The sequence below is a fragment of the Mizuhopecten yessoensis genome, unplaced genomic scaffold (assembly GCF_002113885.1).
Source record: "Mizuhopecten yessoensis strain PY_sf001 unplaced genomic scaffold, ASM211388v2 scaffold11059, whole genome shotgun sequence".
In the NCBI taxonomy this organism is placed as follows: Eukaryota; Metazoa; Mollusca; class Bivalvia; order Pectinida; family Pectinidae; genus Mizuhopecten; species Mizuhopecten yessoensis.
Window position 1 is genome coordinate 1256832 of NW_018408858.1, and position 21290 is coordinate 1278121.

A 21290-nucleotide genomic window follows, 5' to 3' on the forward strand; every position below is an offset into this window, starting at 1 on the left:
ATACCAGCATATAAACAGTTTCAAACATTGTGAAACATGATACATTTTTATATGCACTACCTCCATTGTTCAGGAAATGCCTCTTCACTGTAGGAGTTGTTCAGGGTATCAAGGAAGTAGACGGTCTGCTGTCATAAACAAGTGATCAGGTTGGCAAACTGGCACTTCATAACACTTCATGCTTACCGAACCAGACCTACAACAATTATGTCATTGAGATTTCAGTAATATTTGCTAAATGTTGTACATAATGCACATGAAAAAAAATGATAACGACTTAAAACAAGTATTTCAAATTAACTTAAATCAAAGATATGTTTGCTAATTGGTCAACAATATTGACATCCAATATCATTCAATAACCACTGTTCCCATGAACTATAGCTATAGATTTATCATCTATGAGACAAGTTTTAATATGTCATCTGCAACAAATGCAAATGGGCAGGCCAGGGTTATGCACATTTTCCTCGAATGAGGCATACTTGATTGAATCTGATGTCATCACGATCTATGAACAGTAGAAAATTTAAATCTTGATTTTTATGCTAATTTCAGGCTGTTAGTTTTAATTACAACTGTACAGCTGATCACTGTATGCTGTTCTGAATATGAAATTTGCATCCACTTCTCAAATTTATCAAAATTAATTATGAAGCATGAACAGGAACGAAATGTACATATGGTTCCGAGGTATTTGAAATCCTTACTGTAAATATTGAGATAAAAATCATATAAAACATAAGGGTATTGCTTCTTTTTTTGTAGTAGACTAATAGCCTTATTTTTTTATAAGATTTTTGTCTCAATTTACAGTCAGAATTTCAAACACTTGTGATTGGATACTTGATATCAAAGTTTTACTTTCTACACAAGACCGACTTGTCCCTTTGTCAAGCTATGACAGCACCAATAATGGCAATATCAGTTCTGTATTTCAGACATGCATTTGTAACGAACCCCAGCTGAGTGCAGGGTTAACATTTTGCCAGTTACCAAATACTTGTGGGATTTCGTTATGGCTACGGCATCCTAACTATAAAGATGACGATTTTCTGCTACGCTACAAACAATTTTGGCTCAAACCTAAATAGATTACAGTTCAATTGATGGCATAACCAAGACTTACCGCACTGTCGACTGCATTTTCCAAAATCTACTGCCATAATCGGGTATGTTTCCGGTTTAAGGGAGCGAGCATTATTTTCCGCGATTTCGTTGGCGATTTAAGCGCCGGCTGTTGTCTTAATGAGAACTAAAATTCTAGAATGAATTCTAGAATTTTAGTTCCTCATTAAGACGACAAGCGGCTCCATCATAAACGATGTCGAAATCGCGATCGGTAAAACTAGCATAGCATGGAATGAAAAGTGGCATAGCATGGAATGAACACGCAATAGATTTGTAAACGAGTGAAACAACACCAAATGTACATAGCATGGAAAATAGACACTTATCAACTAGAGAAATAATACAAATGTACATAGAATTAGATTCCCAACCAGAAGTAACTAATTCTATAACTTATCAACTAGGGAAATAATACAAATGTACATAGAATTAGATTCAAAACTAGAAGTAACTAATTCTATAACTTATCAACTAGGGAAATAATACAAATGTACATAGAATTAGATTCAAAACCAGAAGTAACTAATTCTATAAAAAATAATTATGGCGGTGATCCCCTTCCATAGATATTTGTTACTTTGAGGTACATATGATGTACTCCAGGGATCTGTTCTAGACGTGTTTCTTTTGTCTAATTTCCTTTAACCACATTTTTCAGAAATTAATCTCATAACTGATTAGTTTTGATTGTATGTATTCAGTTATAAATGTTTACTATATTAAGTTTGATCACATGATATCAACATCTGTGAGATTTGTATATTAATCTTCCAAACAAAAAGTGTTTATTGTAGCATTTTTGACTATATTTTAGAAAAAAAGGAGAAGAAATATCCATGCATGACTGTATGTGTCCTCTAAATCATAGGCTAACTATGAACTGATCATTACAACATTGCTTTGTCCTCACACTGTGTCAGGGCCATCAATAGTATGTGTGGATATCGGATGCAACAAATTTAACAAAAGTGTCAACATTATAATTTTTGCAACTTCAACGTACACAGTACATGTAGCCAGGGACAGTATATATATAGAGAGCTAGGCCTATACGTCCTGATGTAGCTACGATCATCATGTCTCCGGTTCGAAGGAAGAGAGGAAAAGTGTATCAGTACGGGTTCTTCTAATAATTAAGTATTGTCATGACGTTAACTTTTAAACCGTTAAAGGTATATTGATGAATCTTGCAGTATATCTGCTTCAGCTGAAAATGGTGTGGAGTACACTGTTAATAAGTCCTCGTGACCTCAAGAATAAAGGTCAAATAAGTCCAAAACGTTTAGTCTTTTACGGTCCTGAGCCCTTCCATGTCATAACTTTTTTTATTGCATTTATTCATAAATGCATTTTATAATTTATGAGCAGACAGTTCCTCTAATAATCTAAGTTTATTTAGGAAAATTGTAGATACACGGTTATTTGACTTTATTCGCTTAATTTTATTTTGCAAGGCAAGTTACGTAACTATATAGGAGTTACTCCCCTTGCATCATTAGCTATTGAAACAAAATACACTTGTGCACTGTTTCTTCTGTACGTTTGAATGATTTTTGAACATCTTATTAAGGGATATGAAGGGTTGAACGATTTTGATGTTCGTTCTATTTTTTATATTAAGTGGGTGATCACTTTTCGAATTACCGTATCGCGAATTTTCACTTACATGAATATTTACATCAGAGTGCAGTGCGTTCATATTTGCCATGTCCAGATATTGAGACTATTTGATTTGATTTAAAAATATTGTATTGCCTTTAAAGCAACAAGATTGGGCACAAGTTGTACAACTTATTTAAAGCCTTTTCCCTAAAATAAAACATCTATATATATTTACAAAATTCAAGTTGGCATATACAATATACGTAACCATGTGTACATATCTTATGAGAGAGAGAGATTTTAATTTTTTAAATATGTTTTTTCATAATGTGGACAATCTTTTCCGACACTGACGGCAGAAGTTGACACTATACACTTTCCTTAACATTCTGCTTGTACTACTGTCCATCACTCCCGTGTCTTGGTTTCCTTCCTCTTGTCATTCCGTTCGTCCTTGAATATCCGTTTCTCTTATGCCGTCATCATTGGAAAAGATCGGTACAAAAACATTTAAACTTATATAATTTAATCTTGCTTGTAACAAGCATTTTCATTGGCTTACAAAATTATGCTATCAGCCCATAACGTAAAAAAAGGACGTCGCCGTTTGTAACGTCGCTTTTGATTGGCTGATACAGCAGCGCAATATTTTTTGAGAGAAAAGAGTCCATTAATAAAAGTGGATTTCCACAGGGATTGTGTATAATAGATTAGATTATAAGGATTAACTTGAATATATTTTTCATGTTATGGAGCTACAATGTATAACACAAAAAACCTGAGTGTACTCTCATCATAAACCGCTTCGCGGTTTATTTAGAGTACACTCCGTTTTTTTGTGTTATATCTCCATAACATGAAAATATATTCAAGTTAATCCTTAAATACAACTTGATTTTTAACTAGAACAGAGAGAGATAGAAAGAAGGGAAGGGAGCGGGGTGGGTTAACATTTATTAGAATGATGAATATATTGCTGAGTATGCATGAAGATTAATTCATTTTCCGGCTCAGATAAATTTGTATCTCAAAAAAGGAGTAGATTAACGGTGAGAGGAATATATGCATCACGTTCACGTAAGAGGGTTATTCTTTGTTCAGCATAAGTATTGCAGGTAAAAAGGAAATGATAGGTATCTTCATTAGGATAGCCACAGTGACAAGTTTGATCAGCGACAAGATTAGATCTAAATAAGTGATGTCTCAATGTACTAGCTTTATTTCTTAATCTTGCATGTAAGATATTAATATTTTCTTTCTCTATAGAAATAAAAGTTAGGTACCTGGGATAAATCTGTGTTACGGATGGAAATTTTTAAACCTGAAAATGATACATCATGCCTGATATCTAAGGGTAACTGATTCCACTGCCTTATTGGAGGAGGAAACGATAGATTGGATGATTCTAGTCTTGCATTAGGCAAATTATAGTTTGATCCATTGCGAAGATAGTGCTGAGAATTATTAGCAACAATAGGAGGGTGTAGGGTGTGTAAAATTATTGTGCATCTTAAAGAACAATTGAAGTTTTCAATGAGAGGGTGGTTGGGATAAAGGTTACCTTCCCGTTTCATTATAAAGAGATTGTCTGCTGGTATAAGAAGGTAAACCAGTGACTATACGGCCAGCTTCAAGTTGTAATTTTTCTAACCTTTCTGCATCAGCAACAGAACAACCGTCCGAGAGTTCACAGCAATATTCTAAAAGCGGAAGAATAAAGGATCTATATATTCTACTTAATGTACGTCTAGTAAGGATATATTTCAATTTACGAAGGACACCTAATTGTTTCGCTACAGTTTTACTAATATGTTCTATGTGATAGCTTCACTTACAATTTGAGTCGATGAATACTCCTAGATGCTTATGGTAGTCTACAAATTCAATACTTACATCATTAAAATTTATTTCAATTATATGATCCAGTTCAGCGTTAGTAAAAAAACATTGGCACTGTTTTTGCAGGATTGAACTCAACCAACCACTTATCAGCCCAAGATTGAATATTTAAAAGAGCATTTTTAATTTTCCGTTCAAGTACGTGTGGACATTTATCCGAGCACAGAAGAGAAGTATCACCCACAAAAAGTTTCGGTAGGCTCTCTATATTGTCCGTTATATCATTAATATATATAATGAACAAGAGAGGACCAAGAACTGAGCCCTGTGGCACCCCAGCGTTTGTAGATTTTACAATAGATTTGCTACATCCAAAAAAACGCTGTTTTCTACCAGATAAATAATCCATTAACCAGTCCAATAACTTGCCTGATATGCCCCCTATGCCACACTCTATCGAATGCTTTGGAAATATCACAGAAAACTAGGCAGGTAGTGTTGGGTTTTTTTCTCCAGATTATCACATATTATATGGTATTTTTTTATAAGCTGGTGAACAGTAGAATGACCTGGTTGGAAACCTGACTGGTATTTATATATAAGAGAATTGTCTAAAAGATAATTATGCAAATATTTAGCTACAAGTCGTTCGTAAACTTTGTCAATAGTACAGAGTAATGAAATGGGTCTATAATTGGAAGGATCTTGCTTGTCTCCTTTTTTATAGATTGACATTACGAGTGCGTGTTTCCATTGTATGGGGAAAGAATTAAAGATGGCGGATAAGCAACCGAATTAGCAGTGTTTTTAAGCTTAATGTGACTTATTGTATTATTTCCTACAGCTTTACCACTTTTTAGGGTCTTAAGTATGTCAACGATGTCGTTTATATTTAAAGGTATGTCAGAAATTCTGGAGTCTGTTCTTGATTCTGCAGTAGGTATGTAAGTGTCAGTATGGTCAATAGTGGATGTAGAAACAAAGTAGTCCTTTAGTATATTTGTCTTAACGTTGTCATCCATTTCTATATTTCCAGCCGCATTCGACAAAGGTGGAATAGAATTTGATGTGTCAGATGATTTTATTAGTCTGCGAACAAGTTTCTAAAAGTGTTTAGGGTTCGTATCACTATAGTTATCTGAAAGGCCATTAATGTCCGCATAAAACGATTCTTTCTTTCTATTTTTGAGGTTATTGACTGTATTTCGCTGTTTACTAAAGTTATATAAATTGTGAGGAGTGCGACTGGATTTATATTTTTGAAGTAGTCGACCCCTTTTCCTAACTTCACGTCTTAAAATTTGAGGGTATTTAGAAGTAAATATATCGCACATATCGTCCGAGGTTGGGGTGATAGAAAAAAGTTCATTCCAGTAAGTCGCATCTAGCATAAAAAAATCAAAATTTGCGTCCTTTTTACATGAAATATTGAGACTAGACAAAATAAAACGACCTGCACGATGAAATAAAAACTATTGTGCTCTAGTGTAAGAGATATATATTTATCAAAATGAAGATTATATAGCTACGAAGGGTCCGTCGTTTTGATTTAACTTCGGAGAACAACTCGAGGAAAGCGTCGATTTTTATTTCAATTTTTAATAATTAAATGATTGTTGAAACGTCTACATGAGAAAAGATTAAACGACACAAACAATATCTGGTTTCCCTTTCACAAGTACAATACATTCATGTTTAATGTTCCAGAACAGAACAATAGCAAGCTTAAGATGATCAGACGTACGCGCCATTTTTCAAGTTAAAGTCCAAATGTGTTTATTAAAATGTCACTCACTAGATTTAAAATCGTACATTTATTGAAATATCCACACATAAATATTAAAATTACCATTTAACATTTGATGTTTACATGACCGTTTAGTTTTGTATACAATTAAAAAAGAAATTTGTTAATGTCTTTAATAAAGTAAATAAGGGTAAATTAGTACATATCCTTGATATTTGACCATTCTTCTACATTTTCAATTCCGCTCTGCTGACCATAAATTATCAGCTCTTTAGTGTAAAAGGAACCACTTTCAAATCACTTTTTTTTTTTTTTACAATGGCTTTACTTTTACTGAAAGCAAAGGTAAATAAATGTTATATAACCGCTCATCCGTTGCGTTATTTTAAAGAAAGAACGACTCTGTTGACGGAAAACAGCTGACCATTGTCAAATGATTACTGGAGTCCATCCCATATCACCATGTACTGCTCCATTGGGTGTACATGTATAGCGACCCATCCCTAGGTTTAACTTCTCCACGGAAAAGATGCAGCGATATTTGTACTGCCTTGTACGTGAGATAGCGGTAATAGAATTAGCTATATAGGCCGAACAGTAACATCGCACAAGTTTGTTTGTGTTAAAATAATACCTTTACTCTTTTCAACCAGTACATTTATTTGTAAACCTTTAGCTAGATTTACAGAGCTCGAAAGAGCCAATCGTTTCGCTGTTATATTATAGTCCAAATGTTTGTATCCGGGAAAACTCGAGAATGAGAGGGGAAAATGTCATGTGATCAACATAATCCAATCCCAGAAGCTGTTATATATACATGTCGATGAGAAGAACTATGGGATCAGTGTGTTCTCTTGTTCTGAAAAAATGAGATATAAGCTGAAAACTTGATTATAAAATGTATGAGTAATTCTAGAATTTTTTATTGCAATATGAGAAAATAATATTCGGTTATGTTGAAGAAATTATCTAAGGAAGGACATTATTTAAACAATGGTCAAAATAGACCGAACACAGATTACCTGTTCAGTATAAGATAGAAACTTTACTTTGATTTCTGTTATAAAACACAGTCTTATTGTTATCACTTCATGTTCACAAAACACAGTTCCTTTTTGAGATGATTTAACATTGAATTTCGTTGGTTTATATTTTTTTGTGGAATTTATATCACGATTTCTAACGGATCTTACTCGACGTGACCTTACAATAGACTAACGTCACAATGAATCGAATGGTGGTTTGTAGAAATAGTAGATAGGCTCCTATATATATATGTCAGATACATTCTTCGTTGCTCGAATTTTGGAACAAAGCTGTATATACCGCTACGATCAGTAGTGATATCAAAACACCATATTGGCAAATTTCAAGAAAAGAATGGGTTTAAAAGGAGAAAAGTGAGCTTTTTTGACGCTTTTTTAACTATTCATGTTAGAACGTCGTTCTTCAAAAAAAACACGGTTTGCATTATCCAAACATGCGACGCATGGTTTGTATGTAAAGGGGAGTAACTCCAAGTCATATATTACGCTAAATTACCTGTAAGATAGGTGTTTATGTTGTAAAAATTTCACATCAGTATTTATTCATGTAATGATTTTTTTTTTTTTTTTTCCTTATTTTTCTCGGTGATAAGCTATATTTCGATCTTAAACACTGACATGACGTTGTTTTGTTTTTTTGCAATAATTATTAAAATATTTATCAATGAGTAAATCCAGTCCCTTTTTTCTAGTTTCACAATGTAGCCAGTAATACGCTTTAGATTTTTTCTGTACCTCCATCGGACGACATTGAAAAGTAGCTGTTTTACCTCATGTTTTCCTACATCATATTATTTTCAGGATTGGTATCGTCAACATGTACCTCCATTATGTCTTGGTTTAAGAACTGGTCGCTCTGAAAATTCGATATTTAATTTGTCCTCGCCATTAGTTGTCACCGCAATCTTGTAAAATTTAATTGTTATTTGTTCTGCCCTGATGTAGCCGTGCTTCGATACTTTATCCAATCATAATGAAGTGCACTCTAAATTAAAGCCGCGCGCAAGTTCTTTCAATTTGTAACAAAAACCTCCAATTTCGAATGCAATTATAATTGAAACAGTTTAAGTTATATTTTTGGATTTATCCCATGCTCACGTAAAGCTGAGAAATACGTTTACGGTTTTTTTGCCGCAGCATAAAACCACACCAATGACATGAAACCATGGTTATGGTGGCCATCAGCGGGACCCGTATGTTAGGTTCAGGAGTTTTTACTAATTAGTGTCAAGTTGTGAAGACAGACACGGATTGCCATCGCCTCGTAATACTGTTAATAGCAAGAACATGCCAACACATTTGATGATCACGGATTTCCACCAATCAGAACCCTGCAGTTTTTATACTCTTTTTTTAGTGTGACACACCGACAATCTGTTTTTACCATACTATCTCACATACTGGAATTATACAATATATAAATGATAACAGAGACTGAGATGTTGCTTTGAACGAACAATAGCAGATGGGTGTAGGGGAACTGGTCCCTACCCCGAATCAATAAAAAAAACCAGTATGATGCAGGTGATAAACCCCCGGCAAACCTCAACGACAATCCTTGAGAAAGGTGGTCCGATGCGTACGGGTCTGACCTCAAACCAACTCCACAGATAGTCTAATGATAGGACAAGACCGACCCTGTTCCACTCATATATACAAACAGCTATATTTGGTAATATGGGACTAACACACACCAAAAACACACACACAGACAAACTGAAAGACAGTAAGTACGACAGAGGCTGACACTGTCAACCTTCCTCTGTCAACCTTCCTCTGTCTGTCAACCTTCCTCTGTCAACCTACCTCTGTCAACCTTCCTCTAACCTTCCTCTGTCAACCTTCCTCTGACAACCTTCCTCTGTCAACCTTCCTCTAACCTTCCTCTGATAACCTTCCTCTAACCTTCCTCTGACAACCTTCCTCTGTCAACCTTCCTCTAACCTTCCTCTAACCTCCTCTGTCAACCTTATTCTCTCTGTCAACCTTCCTCTGTCAACCTTCCTCTGTCAACCTTCCCCTGCTAACCTTCCTCTGATAACCTTCCTCTAACCTTCCTCTGACAACCTTCCTCTGTCAACCTTCCTCTAACCTTCCTCTAACCTCCTCTGTCAACCTTATTCTCTCTGTCAACCTTCCTCTGTCAACCTTCCTCTGTCAACCTTCCCCTGTCAACCTTCCTCTGATAACCTTCCTCTAACCTTCCTCTGACAACCTTCCTCTGTCAACCTTCCTCTAACCTTCCTCTGACAACCTTCCTCTAACCTCCTCTGTCAACCTTATTCTCTCTGTCAACCTTCCCCTGTCAACCTTCCTCTGACAACCTTCCTCTGTCAACCTTCCTCTGACAACCTTCCTCTGTCAACCTTCCTCAGTCAACCTTCCTCTTTCAACCTTCCTCTGTCACATTTTTCTTTGTTCTCCTCGTTCCTTTCTTTTCCTTCCTCTTCAATACCATATCCTCTTTTGCCATAACGTTTCTTTTTCCGCCGTTAATCATATCTTCTTTTTTATTTCCTACCATCTCCTTTTCCCATACCTACCAAGCATTTATCTCACTGTTCCTGACTTCCCTCTCATAGCCCTACCTAATTCTTATCCCGTGATACATTATAATGATATATATGTACATACATAGAAAGACCAACTGTTAGACTTCGTATGTTATCTTTTTTTCTATTCTATTATTACTTGTCTTTCTTTCTTGATAATTACACTTCGCAACGCGTCCCTTGACATAGCCTTACTTATTGCTATATTACAGAACGGTCGCCTATGTGAGAAAGGCAATGGGTTCTATCCTCAGGCCAGAACCTATTTTTTTCCCCCTGCTTAACATTTAATAATTAGGGTTAGTGCAAGATGTGACATAATTTAATGGTGTGCTAAGTGCCTTCGGCATGGTATTTCAGTAAGGTAGCACTCTAAAGTCGGCATTAGATCCGTGCTATCGCAAGGAGGCAAACACGCCAACATACCTCCCCAGCACACACATTACACGAATACATGCCTACATAACACACATGGAGGCACGTTATTAGATTACTTTATCTGTGAATAGACCGCTAAGTCCAATAAACCAGACCATCTCCTTCCCCACCCTCTTTTCGCTCTTTCCCGTCTCTAATATTATATACCATTGTTAGATATGTCTCAGTCCCCTCCTTACGTTCTCCTCTCCCCTCTTAATGTCTCCCTTTCCAGTCTTCCTCTTTTCGCTATCCCCTCTAACCCATTTTTTGCTTATTCTCTCATTCCCTTTCAAACCCTCTAATCCTCCATCTTTACTACAGGATTTAGGCCTCTCATCTTCTCCCTTTTAAAACCCTTCTCCTCTATTTTGGCTTTACCATATTCTTCCATCCATTCGCTATTTTTCATACCTTTTTCCTCCATTTTCTCGCCCTCTTCATCCCTTTCCTATCCCTTCCTCTTTATCTAACCCTTCGTCCTCCTCTCCTTATTTATTTACCCCCTCCATATCCTCCACATACACGACGTTCCATTTGCTCTTTCCACCCTTCCCTGCCATCTCCTCCTTATCCCCCTCCTAATCGCGTCATACTATTAGTAGCTAGACCACCAAAGCGACACACATCCCTGTTGACTGATTCTCCTTGTCATTTATAGTCTGTATTAACATAGTACACATTACTATGCCCTGGTTGTCAGCCGGACCGTTATAGTACATCGTCAACCATACGTCATAACGTCACAGCACGTGCATTGGCGGTCCCGCCTCCTTTATACGATTTTTTGCGGCACAAGCAACTGAGCGGTAATTTGTGTAGATATCATCTTAATCTGAAGAAATGTCTTTCCTTGATTCCCTCCTGCGTTTTCTCAGCAGGAAGGTTATGAATGGCCATTACCAGCATGTTCTAACATTTGTAGTACAGTGCCCTCTCATTCGCGAAAATTGACCTGGCCCGATTAACTCCCTGTCATATTAAATTGTTTCTCTGCTCTTGTTTTCTTGTCGTTAGTTGTTTTGCTCTTGTGTGCGTTCGATACGCTGTCGTGGAAAGCCGGTACAAACAGTACAGGTATCGAAGGCACCGACACATGCTCTTGTGTTGGTGTGCCCTGGTAAAGTGATGTCGCAAAGTCAACATAAACTCTGAAAAAATTATAACTTAATACCAAACTTGATTTGCTGTTAAATATTCACCTTTGCAAGTAACAATACACGAATAAGAATGCCTTATTTCGTTACAAACATTCGAAACTGAGTTTTGACTTCTGCATATCAGACCTAGTGTCGTAAGTTTGTGACTTGTGTATCTCAGACATAGTGTCGTGAGATTTTGACTTGTGTATTTCAGACCTAGTGTCGTGAGTTTTTGACTTGTGTATCTCAGACTTGTGTCGTGAGGTACTGACTTATGTATATCAGACCTAGTGTCGTAAGTTCTTGACTTGTGTATTTCAAACCTGATGTCGTGAGTTTATGACTTGTGTATCTCAGACCTAGGGTCGTGAGTTTATGACTTGTGTTTCTCAGACCTGGTGTCGTGAGTTTATGACTTGTTTATATCAGACCTAGTGTCGTGAGTTTATGACTTGTGTTTCTCAGACCTGGTGTCGTGAGTTATGACTTGTTTATATCAGACCTAGTGTCGTGAGTTTTTGACTTGTGTATATCAGACCTAGTGTCGTGAGGTTTTGACTTGTGTTTCTCAGGCCTGATGTCGGGAGGTTTCTTTTTTATATTTGTGTATCTCAGACCTAGTGTCTTGAGTTTATGACTTGTGTATCTCAGACCAAGTGTCGTGAGTTTATGACTTGTGTATCTCAGACCTAGTGTCGTGTGTTTATGACTTGTGTATATCAGACCTAGTTTCGTGAGGTTTTGACTTGTGTTTCTCAGGCCTGGTGTCGGGAGTTTTTTTTATATTTGTGTATCTCAGACCTAGTGTCGTGAGTTTATGACTTGTGTATCTCAGACCAAGTGTCGTGAGTTTATGACTTGTGTATCTCAGACCTAGTGTCGTGTGTTTATGACTTGTGTATATCAGACCTAGTTTCGTGAGGTTTTGACTTGTGTTTCTCAGGCCTGGTGTCGGGAGTTTTTTTTATATTTGTGTATCTCAGACCTAGTGTCGTGAGTTTATGACTTGTGTATCTCAGACCAAGTGTCGTGAGTTTATGACTTGTGTATCTCAGACCTAGTGTCGTGTGTTTATGACTTGTGTATATCAGACCTAGTGTCGTGAGGTTTTGACTTGTGTTTCTCAGACCTGGTGTCGGGAGGTTTTTTTTTATATTTGTGTATCTCAGACCTAGTGTCGTAAGTTTTTGACTTGTGTGTTTCAGACCTAGTGTCGCGAGTTTTTGACTTGTGTATCTCAGACCTAGTGTCGTGAGTTTTTGATTTGTGTATCTCAGACCAGGTATCATGCATTTTTGAATTGTGTATCTCAGACCAGGTATCATGCGTTTTTGAATTGTGTATCTCAGACCTAGTGTCGTGAGTTTTTGACTTGTGTATTTCAGACCTAGTGTCGTGAGTTTTTGACTTGTGTATCTCAGACTTGTGTCGTGAGGTACTGACTTGTGTATATCAGACCTAGTGTCGTAAGTTTTTGACTTGTGTATTTCAGACCTGATGTCGTGAGTTTATGACTTGTGTATCTCAGACCTAGTGTCGTGAGTTTATGACTTGTGTTTGTCAGACCTGGTGTCGTGAGTTTATGACTTCTTAATATCAGACCTAGTGTCGTGAGTTTATGACTTGTGTATCTCAGACCTAGTGTCGTGAGTTTATGACTTGTGTATCTCAGACCTAGTGTCGTGAGTTTATGACTTGTGTATCTCAGACCTAGTGTCGTGAGTTTATGACTTGTGTATCTCAGACCTAGTGTCGTGAGTTTATGACTTGTGTATCTCAGACCTAGTGTCGTGAGTTTATGACTTGTGTATCTCAGACCTAGTGTCGTGAGTTTATGACTTGTGTATCTCAGACCTAGTGTCGTGAGTTTATGACTTGTGTATCTCAGACCTAGTGTCGTGAGTTTATGACTTGTGTATCTCAGACCTAGTGTCGTGAGTTTATGACTTGTGTATATCAGACCTAGTGTCGTGAGGTTTTGACTTGTGTTTCTCAGACCTGGTGTCGGGAGGTTTTTTTTTATATTTGTGTATCTCAGACCTAGTGTCGTAAGTTTTTGACTTGTGTGTTTCAGACCTAGTGTCGCGAGTTTTTGACTTGTGTATCTCAGACCTAGTGTCGTGAGTTTTTGATTTGTGTATCTCAGACCAGGTATCATGCATTTTTGAATTGTGTATCTCAGACCAGGTATCATGCGTTTTTGAATTGTGTATCTCAGACCTAGTGTCGTGAGTTTTTGACTTGTGTATTTCAGACCTAGTGTCGTGAGTTTTTGACTTGTGTATCTCAGACTTGTGTCGTGAGGTACTGACTTGTGTATATCAGACCTAGTGTCGTAAGTTTTTGACTTGTGTATTTCAGACCTGATGTCGTGAGTTTATGACTTGTGTATCTCAGACCTAGTGTCGTGAGTTTATGACTTGTGTTTGTCAGACCTGGTGTCGTGAGTTTATGACTTCTTAATATCAGACCTAGTGTCGTGAGTTTATGACTTGTGTATCTCAGACCTAGTGTCGTGAGTTTATGACTTGTGTATCTCAGACCTAGTGTCGTGAGTTTATGACTTGTGTATCTCAGACCTAGTGTCGTGAGTTTATGACTTGTGTATCTCAGACCTAGTGTCGTGAGTTTATGACTTGTGTATCTCAGACCTAGTGTCGTGAGTTTATGACTTGTGTATCTCAGACCTAGTGTCGTGAGTTTATGACTTGTGTATCTCAGACCTAGTGTCGTGAGTTTATGACTTGTGTATCTCAGACCTAGTGTCGTGAGTTTATGACTTGTGTATCTCAGACCTAGTGTCGTGAGTTTATGACTTGTGTATCTCAGACCTAGTGTCGTGAGTTTATGACTTGTGTATCTCAGACCTAGTGTCGTGAGTTTATGACTTGTGTATATCAGACCTAGTGTCGTGAGGTTTTGACTTGTGTTTCTCAGACCTGGTGTCGGGAGGTTTTTTTTTATATTTGTGTATCTCAGACCTAGTGTCGTAAGTTTTTGACTTGTGTGTTTCAGACCTAGTGTCGCGAGTTTTTGACTTGTGTATCTCAGACCTAGTGTCGTGAGTTTTTGATTTGTGTATCTCAGACCTAGTGTCGTGAGTTTTTGTTTTGTGTATCTCAGACCAGGTATCATGCATTTTTGAATTGTGTATCTCAGAACACATATCATGCGTTTTTGAATTGTGTATCTCAGACCTTGTGTCGTGAGTTTTTGACTTGTGTATTTCAGACCTAGTGTCGTGAGTTTTTGACTTGTGTATCTCAGACCTAGTGTCGTGAGTTTTTGTTTTGTGTATCTCAGACCAGGTATCATGCATTTTTGAATTGTGTATCTCAGACCACATATCATGCGTTTTTGAATTGTGTATCTCAGACCTTGTGTCGTGAGTTTTTGACTTGTGTATTTCAGACCTAGTGTCGTGAGTTTTTGACTTGTGTATCTCAGACTTGTGTCGTGAGGTACTGACTTGTGTATATTAGACCTAGTGTCGTAAGTTTTTGACTTGTGTATTTCAAACCTGATGTCGTGAGTTTATGACTTGTGTATCTCAGACCTAGGGTCGTGAGTTTATGACTTGTGTTTCTCAGACCTGGTGTCGTGAGTTTATGACTTGTTTATATCAGACCTAGTGTCGTAAGTTGATGACTTGTGTTTCTCAGACCTGGTGTCGTGAGTTATGACTTGTTTATATCAGACCTAGTGTCGTGAGTTTTTGACTTGTGTATATCAGACCTAGTGTCGTGAGGTTTTGACTTGTGTTTCTCAGGCCTGATGTCGGGAGGTTTCTTTTTTATATTTGTGTATCTCAGACCTAGTGTCGTGAGTTTATGACTTGTGTATCTCAGACCAAGTGTCGTGAGTTTATGACTTGTGTATCTCAGACCTAGTGTCGTGTGTTTATGACTTGTGTATATCAGACCTAGTGTCGTGAGGTTTTGACTTGTGTTTCTCAGACCTGGTGTCGGGAGGTTTTTTTTTATATTTGTGTATCTCAGACCTAGTGTCGTAAGTTTTTGACTTGTGTGTTTCAGACCTAGTGTCGCGAGTTTTTGACTTGTGTATCTCAGACCTAGTGTCGTGTGTTTTTGACTTGTGTATATCAGACCTAGTGTCGTGAGTTTTTGTTTTGTGTATCTCAGACCAGGTATCATGCATTTTTGAATTGTGTATCTCAGAACACATATCATGCGTTTTTGAATTGTGTATCTCAGACCTTGTGTCGTGAGTTTTTGACTTGTGTATTTCAGACCTAGTGTCGTGAGTTTTTGACTTGTGTATCTCAGACTTGTGTCGTGAGGTACTGACTTGTGTATATTAGACCTAGTGTCGTAAGTTTTTGACTTGTGTATTTCAAACCTGATGTCGTGAGTTTATGACTTGTGTATCTCAGACCTAGGGTCGTGAGTTTATGACTTGTGTTTCTCAGACCTGGTGTCGTGAGTTTATGACTTGTTTATATCAGACCTAGTGTCGTAAGTTGATGACTTGTGTTTCTCAGACCTGGTGTCGTGAGTTATGACTTGTTTATATCAGACCTAGTGTCGTGAGTTTTTGACTTGTGTATATCAGACCTAGTGTCGTGAGGTTTTGACTTGTGTTTCTCAGACCTGGTGTCGGGAGTTTTTTTTATATTTGTGTATCTCAGACCTAGTGTCGTAAGTTTTTGACTGGTGTGTTTCAGACCTAGTGTCGCGAGTTTTTGACTTGTGTATCTCAGACCTAGTGTCGTGAGTTTTTGATTTGTGTATCTCAGACCAGGTATCATGCATTTTTGAATTGTGTATCTCAGACCAGGTATCATGCGTTTTTGAATTGTGTATCTCAGACCTAGTGTCGTGAGTTTTTGACTTGTGTATTTCAGACCTAGTGTCGTGAGTTTTTGACTTGTGTATCTCAGACTTGTGTCGTGAGGTACTGACTTGTGTATATCAGACCTAGTGTCGTAAGTTTTTGACTTGTGTATTTCAGACCTGATGTCGTGAGTTTATGACTTGTGTATCTCAGACCTAGTGTCGTGAGTTTATGACTTGTGTTTGTCAGACCTGGTGTCGTGAGTTTATGACTTGTTAATATCAGACCTAGTGTCGTGAGTTTATGACTTGTGTTTCTCAGACCTGGTGTCGTGAGTTATGACTTGTTTATATCAGATCTAGTGTTGTGAGTTTTTGACTTGTGTATATCAGACCTAGTGTCGTGAGGTTTTGACTTGTGTTTCTCAGACCTGGTGTCGGGAGGTTTCTTTTTTATGTTTGTGTATCTCAGACCTAGTGTCGTGAGTTTATGACTTGTGTATCTCAGACCTAGTGTCGTGAGTTTATGACTTGTGTATCTCAGACCTAGTGTCGTGTGTTTATGACTTGTGTATATCAGACCTAGTGTCGTGAGGTTTTGACTTGTGTTTCTCAGACCTGGTGTCGGGAGGTTTTTTTTTTATGTTTGTGTATCTCAGACCTAGTGTCGTGAGTTTATGACTTGTGTATCTCAGACCTAGTGTCGTGAGTTTATGACTTGTGTATCTCAGACCTAGTGTCGTGTGTTTATGACTTGTGTATATCAGACCTAGTGTCGTGAGGTTTTGACTTGTGTTTCTCAGACCTGGTGTCGGGAGGTTTTTTTTTTATATTTGTGTATCTCAGACCTAGTGTCGTGAGTTTATGACTTGTGTATCTCAGACCTAGTGTCGTGAGTTTATGACTTGTGTATCTCAGACCTAGTGTCGTGTGTTTATGACTTGTGTATATCAGACCTAGTGTCGTGAGGTTTTGACTTGTGTTTCTCAGACCTGGTGTCGGGAGGTTTTTTTTTTATATTTGTGTATCTCAGACCTAGTGTCGTGAGTTTATGACTTGTGTATCTCAGACCAAATGTCGTGAGTTTATGACTTGTGTATCTCAGACCTAGTGTCGTGTGTTTATGACTTGTGTATATCAGACCTAGTGTCGTGAGGTTTTGACTTGTGTTTCTCAGACCTGGTGTCGGGAGGTTTTTTTTTTATATTTGTGTTTCTCAGACCTAGTGTCGTAAGTTTTTGACTTGTGTGTTTCAGACCTAGTGTCGCGAGTTTTTGACTTGTGTATCTCAGACCTAGTGTCGTGAGTTTTTGATTTGTGTATCTCAGACCAGGTATCATGCATTTTTGAATTGTGTATCTCAGACCAGGTATCATGCGTTTTTGAATTGTGTATCTCAGACCTAGTGTCGTGAGTTTTTGACTTGTGTATTTCAGACCTAGTGTCGTGAGTTTTTGACTTGTGTATCTCAGACTTGTGTCGTGAGGTACTGACTTGTGTATATCAGACCTAGTGTCGTAAGTTTTTGACTTGTGTATTTCAGACCTGATGTCGTGAGTTTATGACTTGTGTATCTCAGACCTAGTGTCGTGAGTTTATGACTTGTGTATCTCAGACCTAGTGTCGTGAGGTTTTGACTTGTGTTTCCCAGACCTGGTGTCGGGAGTTTTTTTTATATTTGTGTATCTCAGACCTAGTGTCGTGAGGTACTGACTTGTGTATATCAGACCTAGTGTCGTAAGTTTTTGACTTGTGTATTTCAGACCTAGTGTCGTGAGTTTTATACTTGTGTTTCTCAGACCTGGTGTCGTGAGTTTATGACTTGTGTATCTCAGACCTAGTGTCGTGAGGTTTGACTTCTGCATATCAGACATAGTGTCGTAAGTTTGTGACTTGTGTATCTCAGACCTAGTGTCGTGAGATTTTGACTTGTGTATCTCAGACCGGGTATCATGCGTTTTTGACTTGTGTATCTTAGACCTAGTGTCGTGAGTTTTTGACTTGTGTATTTCAGACCTAGTGTCGTGAGTTTTATGACTTGTGTATCGCAGACCAGTTCACGTAACCGACACACTTATTAATTTAATTCTCTTCACAAATTTGCTTTATTGTTCGGGCGGGGAGATTATAGCAATGTCTGTTGGACACTCTATATCATCCTCCAGTGTGTTTAGTTGATCCAGACCTCGCCAGACAATCCCCAATCGGTTGCAAACATTGTTTGTGGTGATTAGTTGTCAAGGTCATCAGATGGTACTAGAGGTCATTCGGGTTCTTATTCCGTTATTGGCTCCCTTGTTGTATCCAACCTTGCATAACAACCTTAATTGATTTTTGTCTCGTAAACTACAGAAAAGTATTACAGTCTTAAGATACAGGCATTGACGAACCCATTTGTATTAATGTTTAAATTGTTTGCCCTCTGTTCACTATCTCGTATAGACCCCAGACTAGATATATAAGCATGTACCTAATCGCTTGTGCAAATGCTTTACATTGGTTTATCTGTTCTTGACATGCTGCTCTCGGCATAAAAAGGTGACAAAACGAAAACAAAAAATGTCGGTTTTCTGTCGAATAAAATAACCAATGCATGGTGCGCACCCTGTAGTGAACAATCTTAGTCTGATATATCTAACACAACCAGTGGTGATAAATGTGTTGCAGCATGACGTCAGAGGTTAGAGGTCAGGCTCAAAACTTGGTTAGAGTCCATCAGTTATGGAAATTTTCAAATATGAATACAACAAAATTACTAACATCTGATATCAAATAAGTGCTGTGGATTTGTTGAGACGGTTCAGATAGACATTTCTTGATTATTGATTTCTTTTTGTTTTTAGCGGCAACAATTCAGATCACCAACCACTGATAGAAATTAACCAACCTGTAAGCAACCGTGGTGAGAAGTCGGTTATCTACATCGTGGTTTGTAGTTCCCTGATGTCATAATTCCTTAGTTCCCTGATGTCATAATTCCTTAGTTCCCTCGATGATGTATACGTACAGTACAATGACGTTATATGTCCATAATACATGACGTCATAGGGCCCTGGTCTCCTCTCTGATACATTGTAGATAGTTCCATGACGTCATATGGTCCTAGAACATAACTAAAAAGGTCTTTATTACACAATGATGTATCAATGGGGAAGACAGTCAGTAAATATTATGACGTCATAGTTTCGTGGTCTCATCTGTGTTATATTACTCTTTTGGAACTGAGACGGAGACAGAGACAGATACCTCGACCAAGGTGAAATATTACAATACCCACCAAAAGTTCTCAATCATTCATGTATATTTTATACAATCCCACGAAATTTTCAATGCCAACCGTCCAGCTGTATGTTTTCGATAATGTCACACGTTCGGTTACTTTCAGTACTGCCCGTGTAGTCTGACAACGCCAAAGAAACAAACCGTTTTGAGAAAACTGCAGATAGGTCTGTCCAAGTCGGAAAAAAGAACATCTCTCTCTGGAGATATAGTTGCATTACGTCAGAGATACATGATCTTCTCCATAGTTCACATTTGAAACTTGCATGTAAGTACATTGTAACAAGCTAGGCGTGATTTCACTATACGTATAAATTGTGACGTCATGATTCATAGCGATTTTTTTTCTCCGATCGGAAACAAAATTCTCTGGAATTTTTAACTCCCCATAACCAATTTCCCATTGGTAAAAAGACACCCAGTAAACATCAGTTGATTTGAAAATTAACTCGAGGTTAATAAACATACATATTAACCGACCACCACTTGTTAAGGAACTATCAAAAGCTTATTCACTGTCCTAGTAGATACTACCACGTCATTATTATTTGCCAGGTGTTCCTTCTGTGGAATGTAGTACCATTACGTCAGAATTACGTCGTTCGTTGTGCCAGATAATACCAAGTTAAGCATAAGATCTTTATTACTTGGAGCTTTACAGCTCATCAGTATGACGACCTTGACCTTGACCTCCCTCTATTAGGTAAATAAGAATATGACGTCATACATCTTGGATGTCTTTGATTCCGTCTGTGATACATCACGTAGGCAGTACCAGTGGTTCATTTTCGTATTTATCGTAAAAAAAAAAGAAGTAATATTTCAATTAATAATTTTACAGTAAAAATAAAACGATCCAGTGACGGAATGTCTCACCATGACTCCAAAAAAAGGTACGGACAGGCATTACGGAGAATATTACTTGGAACGCACAGCATCTGTCTGTCTCGTGTCTTAGATTATCAAAGTCACGATACAAGCAGCACAATATGCAGCCATTTTATACAACTGTAAAAAATGTATTTCACGAAGCAATCTTTGGTCTGTCAAAGCTAGGGCCGTGATAAGGACTGTGGGGCCCAGGTTGGGGATGCTGCCCAGATATCCTCTCCAATATATCGATATTAGTGGCAGGACCAGGGTGCATTTGCATTGCTGGTCCCATTACCAGCCTTCCTGTTATCCGCAAAATTCCTCACCAGATACTGAGCAGTTGGTCATATGAATCAAGACTGTTTACTGTAGGTATAGAATTACAACAGTGTATACAGAGGCAGCTACATATCACAGGTCATATATCATACAGATACATCTACAACTACACATGTATAATATAGAGAGGAATACACAAGTATAATATAGAGAGGACTACACAGGTATAATATAGAGAGGACTACACAGGTGTAATATAGAGAGGACTACACAGGTATGATATCCGGAGGACTACACAGGTGTAATATAGAGAGGACCACACAGGTATAATATAGAGAGGACTACTCAGGTATAATATAGAGAGGACTTCATAGGTATATTATAGCGAGGACTACATAGGTATAATATAGAGAGGACTTCATAGGTATATTATAGCGAGGACTACATAGGTATAATATAGAGAGGACTACACATACTACACATGCGTAATATAGAGAGGACTATATAGGTATATTATAGAGCGGACTACATAGGTATATTATAGAGAAGACTACACAGGTATAATATAGAGAGGACTCCACAGGTATAAT